A 12,312-nucleotide genomic window follows, 5' to 3' on the forward strand; every position below is an offset into this window, starting at 1 on the left:
TATAGCCTTTTAGTGACAGATTTCTGATCTATAGTGACGGTTTTCATTCATTACTAAAAGCGGATTTTCTTGTAGTGATACCCAAGTTTTGACCCTTGATGGATATCACTGATTAGCATATCAAAGAAGCCCAATCTAACACCTAGTGCAGTACCATAATCAAGTATATGTATTATATGTAATTTTCTAATTTTTCTCATCAATATCCAAGGTCCAGGATATAATTAGAAAATGGTCTAGCTTTAATGTTTCATCCAAACACACACTGCATGTACTCCGAGTCTAACCCTAGCAGTTGAGACAAGCTGCCCCAACTTCTTTGGCAGCACACTAGTGTCAGCCTTGGTAGGATAAAATCTCCAAGCTTTTCTAGTAGTTGAGAACATTATAAACTAACACAAGTCTCATAAGTGTCCATTTTAAGGGGTAATTACACAGAAACATTCCAATATCAATATGAAACAATAATGTACTTTTATTCATTTATAATAAATGTATCTGTACATTAATTTGATTAAAGCTAAGAGCATATACTATCTAACAGGTAGTTCATGCCCAATATTAGTCTCAAAATTGACATCTAACTAGAGATGGCGTTGTGTGTACTTGAAGTCGACTTTATAACACTACTACAACAAAAACCAGTCTCAACTTGCTTGGATCAAAGTGGGTATGTGAACCTGATATGCTCTGATGTCTTTCTTGCAAAAACACAATAGATGAATGATGAAAATAAACTTCTATCACAATTGGGTCGAATAAGGGTTTCTGAGATGCAAAATGAGAAATGGAGAGGATTGATGAATTCACCCCTCCCTTCTTAGTCCCTTATACAAAGCAGTCTCCTAACTGAATTAGGAGCTAATCCAAATCAAATTTGGATTAGGACTTTATCTTTAATTGATAAGAACTCTCTTCTTAAGAGAATAGGTGCTCCATATCCAGATCCATGCCCATTTTCAACGCAAATCACATGAGGTAATCACTTAACTAATCATATTAATAGTGGACCTTAGGCTCATTTTCTTTAATGTTTCACGTCCAAAGGTGTCGCATCGACATTTTAGGCCTAAATATTGTATGTCATGGAACTCACATACGTTTCACATAAATCCATAAGGCTTCAGCCCCACCTTTAGTAAAGGTTAGGACAAATTCAAAACTTTGGGACAGTAAACCCCTGACCCAATCAACTTAGGCTCAATTTGGGCCCAACATTTACATAAATGATCATTGGATTCAACCATCCTATGAAAACCCAAGGGAGGACCTCTTCTCCGACTGGAAAATGCAATGTCACACTCTCTACTCAGATGGATCCCGAGATTAAAACCTTTTGTAAACATTTTTTTTATAAAATAGTAATATAGCATATAAATACATTTTGTAAATCAGACTTCAAATACAATTGAAATCCATTGTTAGTAGTTTAAGTTTCCATCAAAGAAAGTGTAAGCCATGATATTCACATTGTCTGATAAAGGATCCGATCCTATCACTACGATCATCCACTTGGGTAATTTCCTTAACTACCCCAACATACCCATATATTTGACCCTTGATGGATCTCACTAATTGGCATATCAAAGACAGATTAGTCCAAAACCTAGTGCAGTATCATAATCAAGTCTATGGTTAAGTGCAACTTTTCAGTTTTGCCCACTTATCTCCAAGGTCTAGGGCATAAATAGAAATTGGTTTAGTTTTAATGTTTCTTCTAAACACCCATTGGTTGTGCTTAAGGTCTAACCCTAGCAGTTAAGACTAACTACTCCACCAGTTTGGTAGCATATTAGTGTTAGTCTTGTCAAGAAAATTCTCTAACTTTATCCAATGGCTGAGAATATTTAAACTAACACGAGTCTCATAAATGTCTAGTTTAAGGAGTAATTCACAAAAAAAAAAACACCAATAAGAACATGGAATAATAATGTACTTTATTCATTTATTGATAAATATTTATGTGCATCAATCTGATTGGAGCTAAGGGCATACACTGTCTAACACATGGGTGATATTTGCTACAACTTAGCTTCATGTCCTTAAGACCAACTATCAACAAAACAACAATCTACAATCTCTCAAGGTTCATAACCTCATACTACAATAAAGCAACAAGATATTTCTACTTCATTATTCTTTTAATTAGATCCACCTCTTGGTCCACTATAATGAAAAACATTAAGTAACAACCCCTTTGTCACCCCTTAACACAACCTCCTAGCTTCCAACCTAGAAGGGCAACCATAATAAGAAAAAAAGAGTTTAGTTCAAGATCATAAGTAGAAGTCAAAGGCAAGGGAATCTTAGATTATATAGGAAGTATATGTATAGAAAGTAACTTGAAATCTATGTTCTTGTAAAAAAGAAATGAATGTATGATATCACTATATTGTCATGTAAAGACTATGAAATCTAGATGTAGGGTTATTTTTGTACTTTTACTCTTCGTTATTGTATAACTATTCTTTGTATTCTCTTTCTCTTGTACATTAAAGGGCAAGTTTGTCCTTTTACCTTTTAATATAAATATATCTTTTAGGGTGTCGACTGACACAAGGTGTCACACCCACCATTCAGCTGTGTTCTCTTCTTTTCTCTCTCTCTCTCTCTCTTTCTAACTTTTCGATCCGACTCTAACATGGTATCAAAGCAGATCACGACCTGAACTTCACTTAACATCCCGACTACTACTGATTCAAGAACTCCCTAACAGTATTTGGAAGTTCTTCAGTGTCTTTTAATACTCTTCCTGGATTGGCTACAAATATGAACTTTATAGATCTGTTTCCTGGACTGTTACGCCATCGGATTCACCTTTCTTCTCAGATCTCCCCGTAGAGACCTTAGATTAGCCTAAAATTTTAGATCTGGTGTCGCCTAGAACAAATCTACTGAATCCCTTTGGTTTGGTTTGGATCAGTTTTGTCTTTAAGGGGTTTTGATCCACACTTCAGTTCGGCAGAACTATACAGTTGCCTTTTTTGGACATAAACAAAAAGGTATTCTCCTTTTCTTTCTCTGATTCAATTTTTTTTTTTTTTTTTGGTTTCTGGAAGTGTGTGTTGTTGCCTTTTGTCTTCCAATGGCATCAGAAAGGATGGAGGTTGTTCCTATTAAGTTCAATGGTACGAACTACGCATTATGGAAGTATAATTTTTAGTTCCATGTCGAAGCTAAGGGTCTTTGATGCTCGAATCAGTGTGCTATCATCGAATTCCAGGGGAGAGTATATTGATGGGGAGTTCCAAAATTACCTAAACAACATGGAATTCAACCACAGAAATCCTGCATGAGCACCCTACAACAAAACGGGATAGTAGAAAGGAAGAATGGACATACCTTGAGTGTAGTCAGAACACTTCTATAGGATTCCCATGTACCCTCTTGGTTTTGGATGGAGCCAGTCAGCACTACTGTGTATCTCATAAATCGTCTTCCATCATATGTTTTGAATAACTCCTCTCCTTCTCAATCTCTCTTTCACAAACCCCTAGACTTATCCATGCTTAGAGTTTTTGGTTGTACTTGTTTTGTCCACCTTCCACCTCATGAATGCATAAAGTTAACTACACAAGCAACTTTGTGTACCTTTATGGGGTATAGTTCTAAACATAAAGGGCTCCTTTGCTATGATCCTTTTGTTCATCATCTTACAATTTCTCATAATGTAGTTTTTCTTAAAAGTTTTTCCTTTTTTGAACATATTGTGAATTTCCCAACTCCTTCTATTTCCTTGCTGCACAATTTTGATTCTACAAATACCTCAGATATTCCATTGTGACCTCTATAACAACTTCAGACCTAATTTAGGAAGCAATAACCTTCTTCAATCTCCACCCCCCCCTCTGCTCTACCTCCATTTACTAATTCGGTCACTCCAACTACCTCAGTAAGTGTACCTAACCTTCCTCCTGAACCCACTACTCCCACTTTACGCCATTCCTCTAGAATTTCTCATCCACTTAACCGTTATAGTTATTCACTAGACCATAGCTCATTTTCTGTTGTTTTATCTACCATAGACATTTTCATATCTTACCAGCGGGTCATAGCAAAAGCACATTGGAAAGATGCCATGGATTTTGAGATTCGAGCCCTTCTTAAGAATGACACTTGGGACCTGATCAAAGCTCCACCTAAGACATCTCTCATAGGAATTCGATGGGTCTATTCTGTGAAACTAAAATCCAATGAAAGCCTAAACAAATATAAAGCTAGGCTTGTTGCATAGGGCTATAAATAGGAATATGGGATAGACTATGAAGAGACCTTTTTTTCTTTAGCTAAAATGACCACTCTACAACTTCTGGTGGCTGTATCTACATCCAAACAGTGGACAATCCATCAAATGGATGTCAAGAATGCTTTTCTCCATGGGGAGTTGAAAGAGACAGTCTATATGAAGCCCCCTCTAGGATATTGTACAGACCCGCAACTTGTTTGTCGTCTAAAGAAGTCACTCAATGGCCTGAAGCAAGCTCCTAGGGCCTGGTTTGAGAAGTCCAGATCCATCATCACTGATGCTGGCTTTACTCATAGTTCTTCTAATTATTCGTTATTCATCTTAATACTCCTTTATGTTGATGATATACTCATTATAGGGGATGGCATAGAAGGAATTTCTAGGCTACATCAGTTACTCAGTGAGTTCTTTAAAATAAAGGACTTGGGGCCTTTGACATATTTCTTAGGACTTGAAGTGAGCAGAAACTCTCGGGGCTACTTTGTTAATCAATAGAAGTATGCGACTGATCTTGTTAAACTGGCAAATCTTAGTGACTCTAAGATTGTGGACACCCCACTAGAACTAAACCTAAAACTCAGTAAACATTACGGTTCTCTTCTTGAAGATCCTACCCTTTATCATCAACTAGTGGGCAATTTAATATATTTCACCATGACTCAGCTAGATATATCTTATGAAGTTCAGATAGTAAGCCAGTTCGTGTATCTGTAGTTCATCAAATCATTAGATATGTGTGAGGCACCTTGTCACATGGGATATTCTTCTCTTCCTCATCCCTTATTAACCTTATGGCCTATTCGGATATTGATTGGGCTAGATGCCCTGATACCTAACAATCCATTATTGGATGGTGTGTTTTCTTAGGCAACTCTCTTATCTCATGGAAGTGCAAGAAACAAGCTATTGTGTCCAAATCTTCCACTGAAGCTAAATACAGGGCTGTCTTCCGTGTGTACTGAGATCATATGGCTTCAGGCTCTTTTATTTGAAATACTTAATGAGCCATCATTGTTTGTCTCTCTCTATGTAGACAATATCAGTGCAATAAAAATTGCTTCTAACCCCGTCTTCCATGAGCGCACCAAACACATAGAAGTTAATTGCCACTTTATCCACAATCTCCTTCTCGAGGGTACCATATCTCTTCCTCATGTCTCCTTCGGGCTCTAACTAGCAGACCTGTTGACTAAAGCAATGACACGAACTCGACATCTATTTCTCATGGACAAACTAATTCTTATTCCTAGGCATTAGATTGAGGGGGAGTATAGAGACTATGAAATCTAGCCGTAGGGCTACTTTTTTACTTTTACTCTTCTTTGTTATATAACTATTCTTTGTACTCTCTTTCTCTTGTACATTAAGGGTAGATTTGTCCTTTTACCTTTTAATATAAATATATCTTTTAGGGTGTCGATTGACAAAAGGTGTCACACCCACCATTCGGCTATATTCTCCTCTCACTCTCTCTCTCTCTCTCTCTTTTTCTGACTTTTGATCTGACTCTAACAAGTGCCATATAATTAATTAAAAATTCCAATTACTACTTACTAATGAAAGAATGAAACATACCATCAACCCTAAATTGGGATGATTAAAAAACATAATTTATTAATGACCATTAAAGTTAAAACCCAACATTCACAGATGCACACATTAACCCCAGAACCTGGAACCCTCTTGTTGTTGTTGTTGTATCATGTTACACAGAATTTGGTGAAATGTTAATCAGCAACTGGAAATGCAAAGTCAATCCACCTTCTATAGAAGTTGTATCATGTTGTATCAAGAATTTCAGTTTATTACTTGGAAGTTGGAACATAGTCCCACCTCCTCCTTGTATAGAAGACTAAGTGAGAAAACCATGTTGTCAGAAATAAAATTTCCTTATAATTTTATCATTGGAACTGTAGACTTGTTTTGTGAAATAAGAAATCAGATGGTCTAGACTCAAGATGCCATCTGAGAGAACATAATTTACAATTTTCCTTTTGGTATCATCAATAATCCAAGTAGGATTTAGGAAGAAGATTCGAAAAGTTTACACCATATACAATTTTTTTTTTTCAAATACTAATAAACAAGTAGAAAAGAAAACTTTCGATGGTTGGAATTCTCGAGATCCCCTCTCGCTTCCTTTCAACATTCCATTTCTTCCCATTCAAAAGAACTGCAACAAACCCAAACACCCTTTCAACATTACATTATCCGAAATCATTGCAGTCCAAGACAACACACTTTTTTTGAGTATTTTATCAAATACATTGCAAGCAACACCCATTGGAATATTGAGATTGATATTAGAAAGGAAGTTAATGCATGCTGATATGTACGATTGTACATGAACCATTGGCACAATTTGTATCTCAAAAAAAAAAAAAAAAGGAAAAGAAAAGAAAACTGAAGTGATTTGAAGCAAGATTCAATCGAGCTCTTACCTAAAAGGATTCGCGGCAGTGGTGCTGTGGTGATGCCACTAGAAAACCCTTACCAACAGCAACTAGAAAACCAACAACAAATGTCTCCCACTACGATTTTAGGCAAGTTCCAGCAGCAACAAGTGTTTTATAAGAAAAGGATAGAGTACGGAGCAAGGGAAATCAAAATAGGGGTATGCCAAGATCGATAGAGAGAGAGAGAGAGGGAGAAAGAGCAGGGAGGGAACAACCAAAAAGGGAATGGGAAAAATTTGAGACCTATGTCATTTGATTTTTTCTATTTTGAATAAAAGAGGGACCCAATAAGTAGGGGTGTGAATAGTATTCAAAAATTCGATTTCAAATTCGAGATTTGACATAATTGAATCAAATTTGAATAATTTGAATATCTAATTAGTCAAATTTGAATATCCTATTCATATTGTATAGCTGATCGGATTCGAATTTGGATATGACTTGATTCGATTCGATAAATATCTGAATTTGACTGATTATTTAATTATTATATAATATATATATATATGTATATAATATTTAAATGCTTTATATAATTTATATATATAATAAATAAATTATATAAATAACTTATATATTTATATACTTTATATAAATAAAATATTTATTTTATATATTTATTAATTACCTAAAATAATTAACTGGTCGAATTAACATTCAAATATTTAATCAAGTTAGAATTCGAATTCAAATATTACTTTTCAATATCCGTCAAATGTCCAATCGAATTCAGATATTGGATTTTCTAATCCGATATCTGAATTCGAACTTGGATATTACCTAATTTAATTAAAATTCAATCTGTTTACACCCCTACCAATACGATTCAGTATTTTGTTCATGGCCCTGACCCTTTGACCATAGCTTCTATGCCATGGTTTGGGTCTGTAGATAATATATTGCCACAGTATTAGCTCCGGTTTGTGATGCCGTGGCTACGGTTTGTATCTGTGGCCATATCCTAAATTAAAAGGTTGGACAAATTGCAACAGATAAATAAATCTATTGCTATGAACCACCCTCAAGCATCGGTTTTTGTTGTTTGTTGCTAGATTTCCGCTGCTAGAAGTTAGTTTTCTTGTTTTCAAAGGTCATCAGCCTGGAATCCACATGGGCAAATTGTAATGCACAAGTACATAGGTTTAGTGGAGATATCCATTGCTCCTATAACACATACAAAGAAACCATATATCAATTTCTAAGGTAGCCTCCCATTCATCAACCAAAATTTGATGAAAGATGTTGATGCACAAAGGAAGTTGGATGATCATTAGTTATCTTGTGGTTAATTAGCTTAGTAGCTATGCATATTTTATATTATTGGTAAAAATGAAAATAAGATTCTAAGCTTAATATGACCACCACGTAAACATGAAAAATACTCTACTCACTTTTCGACAAGTGGCATGCCAAACGATTGCATGTTTATCAAGCATGATTGCCACAAGGAAATTTTGACATGTGGCATTTTAATCTATCACAAATATCTTGAAGCATGCCGCATCATCAACAATGAAATGCTATGAGTATTATTGTGGAAAAAAATTATGGAATATTGGCCAATTATAATTGCCATATGGCAATCTTTATGTGCATCTCAGGACATATGCCATGTCAGCTAGTTAAAGGTCATTAAGTGACGTGGATATTGGTAGGTGTGTCAAAGGCTCCAAATACAATCAATTAATGTATCTTGTTCAATTTTCCCAGCAATCAAACATTGAAAAATGAATTTTTTCACATATTTGGCCTCAACAACCAAAAAGAAATTTTCGTTTCTCATCCCACCCATTCTCGACAACCTAATATATATTAAAATTGGTCTGTCTATGTCAACATGTCTCTTCTTTGAGAGAAATTATTTATCTATTTTTTCTATTTCTTGTAATTTTTCTTATTTTCTTTTGTTTTAAATATATAAAACAATAATCATTGCTTATCTTGACTAAATTAATAAAGTTGTACACTATTAGAGAGAGACCTTTGAGTTTTCTAAGGCCTCTTATTTTAGCGCATGTTATTATTACATTCAAGAGAGAGGGAGAGAGAGAGAGAGAATAGTAATAATATAATATAAATAGGTTGAGGTTAAACAATCAAAAAATATTAATTTAAAAATCCACCTAACTTTCATTAAAAATAAATATTAACAAAACTTAGTAAATATTAAAAATGTGTTTCAATTCCACTTAAAAATCAAACTTAATAAATGCTAATAAAAATAAAAATTTTAAATATAAAAATATTAATAGATAGTTTTAAACTTTTAATAATATTATTAGATAACTTATGAGTTGGGACATTTATTGTGCATAATGAACTCATTAAAAATGATAAAAAGTAATGAAAATTTAAAATGCAGATATTTTTTAATTAAATGCTCAATTGAGTTGAGACCTTTATTAATAGTGTTTAATTGCAAAACTTACTGAATAATAATGAAAACATACCAACAATTAATTAAAAATCCAGAAAATTCTGAAAATCTTAAGCAGAATTAAAATACTAAAAATAATTAAAAAATATTGAAAATTAACAATATTTTATATTAATAAAGGTATTTACTAAAAATAATTAAAAAGTACAATTGATAGTATTTTATTAATAAAAATACCAAAAAATATTAAAAAAAAGCACCCAAGCTAGAAATTATTGAAAAATATTGAAAATTAGTTGTGTTCTTTATTAACTACGGTATTTATTTAGTTATTTAATTTATTTTTACTAAAAGCAAATACAAATTAGTTTTGTAGTGACTAATATACAAAAATAAATGCTGAAAATTGTTGAAAAATACTCATATGAAAAAATTACTGAATAATAATGAGAAAACACCAAAAATTAATTAAAAATCCAAAAATTCTGAAAAACCTAAATCTTAAATAAAATAATAAAAATAAATTAATTGTAATTTATTGCAAAAAATACTAAATAATAATGAAAAAATAATGCAGTTAATTATTAATAATAATATAATTAACAGTAATTATTTTTAAACTATAATGAACAATAATTATAATTTAAGCTATAAATAGTAGAAAATTACATTTAATTAACAAAAAGTTATATTTAATTACCAAAAAATTACATTTAATTAGTTTTAACCAAGAAATTAGCAATATTTCTGAAAATATGATAATTTTTAGAAATTACTGTATTTTAAATGAATATAATAATTTAATAATTGTAATATTTTAATAATTAATAATAAAAAGTAACAAATCGTTTATAACTTAAGCAACTATTAGATCTATAAATTTGCATGCTCAAGCAACTATTTTCTTTTGAGTTAGGTCTAGTTGAGGTACGCACCATGCCCATACATTATCAGAGATAATTAGATTCAAAGTCTAATTGGGTATTAAACTTTTGGAGTTCAATGATGACTTTAGTGAATGGGATCCAAGCTAAATAACCCCTAATAAGCTCAACTTAGAAATTATATGCATATATAGACTGCCGGTCCGAGACAAGGCTATTCCAAGTAAATTGAGAAAGAGAGAGGGAAGGGGTTAGGCACCCCTCTCTCTGGTCGTGTGAATATTGTAATTCCCTCTTTGGCTTATAAAATATCTAAGAATCAGGATCTCTAGCAAGTCAAAGGAGCATAGTGTTTCTTTTTCTCTTGCAGGCCAGTCCCTTTTAGATGCAGGGGCCTAAGCAAAAGGATGAGGGATCCTCACCCCTTTTCTATCAGTGAAGAAGCAAGTTAAGCTTCTCGGTTACGGGAGAACAATCCAATTCTAGAACCAAACCAGCAAGACACTCACAGAAACAAGCAAATCGACAATAAAAGAAATAAATAAGCAAATAAATAAAGTAGATAAAAGGATAAAAGAAGATGAGGTAACGGATTTTACCTCTTGTGGTCTGTGAGTCAGGTTGATGGTGCTATAATAGAGCTCTAGGTTCCACTTTTGTCAAAAATGGCTTTTCGATGGAGATGTTTTGGTCACTATTGATGCCAAGTAAGCAGAATTTCAGCATGAAGCAACTATCGCTTGGGCGGGGTTTGGTCGGAGACTGGGAAGAAGGCAGCCGCAAGCAACGGGTATTGGCATGATTTCTACTGGGCTAATATAGAGAACGGAGGACAGGAGGGTTTGTTAGGCAGGTCGCCGCTGCTAAGAGTCGTAGCGGCAATCCATAACAAAGACAGAGAAATTGGGATGAAGAAGAAGAAGAAGGGTGGGAGAAGAAGGAATAAAGATAGAGGAGAGAGCTTCGGGTAGGTTTGCCGCTGCTGCTACTTTTTACGTGAGAAGACAATTAATGGTGCCGCTACTATTCCGGTTTTGGGTTCGAAGGGAGGAGACGATCAACAGTGCCGCCCCTCCTTTTATTCGGTCTTTCCGCCTCTCTCTCTCTCTCGAAGCTCTTGGCTCTCGAGTCTCGACCAACCATTACTCCTAATCTCACCTTTTTCCCTCTATTCTCTTCAAACCCCTCTTCTTTCAGAGCTCTCTTCCCAACTCTCAAATTTGGTAGCTGCCAGAAACAAACGCTGAGAGCTCCATCTTTTCTATTCTAAAAGACCCCCTTTTCTTCTCAAGCTTTTCCCTCTCGACCCCCCTTCTTGGGAATGATGCTCCCTATTTATAAGGAGAGGGCAGGGTGGTTTCTGCCAAAAACTTCAAGATACATGGGATATTCTCGGTACTTTAGGGTTTGAGAAGGTGTATTTAGGGCCATATTTGGGTAGGGGGGATTTTAGGTAATCTTGAAGAGATTGGGAATTCGGTCAAGGGTATTTTGATAATTAGCTACAGAGATCATTCGGGTAATTATGATCAAGGGTGTTTTTGTAATTTTAGAGGGACATTTTTGGGATTTAAATCAAGGACTCGGGGGTAATTTAGGAATTATTTAAAGGGTAGTTCGGGTAATTTTGGTCTAGGGTATTTTTTGGAATTTGATCAGAGGTGGTGTGGGAATTTGATTAGAGGGTATATTGGGCATTTCATAGGAATGGTATTTTTGTAAATTGGTTAAGGGTATTTTTGGGCATTTGGAGAGAAGGGTATTTTGGGAATTTTGGGAAATGGGGTATTTTGGTAATTTTGGTAGGAAGGGTATTCTGGGAATTTTGGGAAATGGAATACTTTGGTAGTTTTGGTAGGAAGGGTATTTTGGTAATTTTGGTAGGGGTAATTTGGATAATTTGGTTGGAAGGGTATTTTTGTAATTTTGGGAAGATGGGTCAAACCAGGTTTAAGGGAGTCAAGTCGGGTTTCTGGTTCAATGGTGGGGATTTTTGGGTCAGAACCTAGAAGGTTGAGATGCGTCTGACTTCAGAGGGGGTTTTGTGTCCATGGACTAACGAGATTGGTCGAAATGGAATCATTTTAGATGGAAGGGTAAATGTGGGTACTTTTGGCTAAAATTTGGCAAGGTGGGGTTTTCGGGGATTCAGGGTTGATTAGTGGGGTCAGATTGGCCCAATTGGGCCCAGATCAAGCAAATTTGGAAAGGGCTTGATTCGGCTAATTTGGAACCTTGAAATGGAATCTTGGTGCGATTAAAGGGCCAATGGAGGTAGTTTGGGTTGAGATTTCATAGGTGGGTATTTGGGGGTGTCCGAGAATTGATGGTTGTGTCTGATCTGATGGT

At 34.7% G+C, this 12,312-nt stretch overlaps 1 long non-coding RNA gene across 1 annotated transcript; it reads right to left on the bottom strand.

Annotated features, from left to right (window-relative positions):
* Positions 1-6,116: 6,116 nt before the first annotated feature.
* On the bottom strand, positions 6,117-11,356 carry LOC148789839 (uncharacterized). Its single transcript, XR_016079633.1, has 2 exons — positions 10,563-11,356; positions 6,117-6,419 (listed from the first exon to the last, which is right to left on the bottom strand). It is a non-coding gene; the product is annotated as an uncharacterized LOC148789839 (long non-coding RNA).
* Positions 11,357-12,312: the final 956 nt, after the last annotated feature.

The sequence above is a fragment of the Nelumbo nucifera genome, chromosome 8 (assembly GCF_055504915.1).
Source record: "Nelumbo nucifera cultivar China Antique chromosome 8, China Antique-T2T, whole genome shotgun sequence".
NCBI lineage: Eukaryota > Viridiplantae > Streptophyta > Magnoliopsida > Proteales > Nelumbonaceae > Nelumbo > Nelumbo nucifera.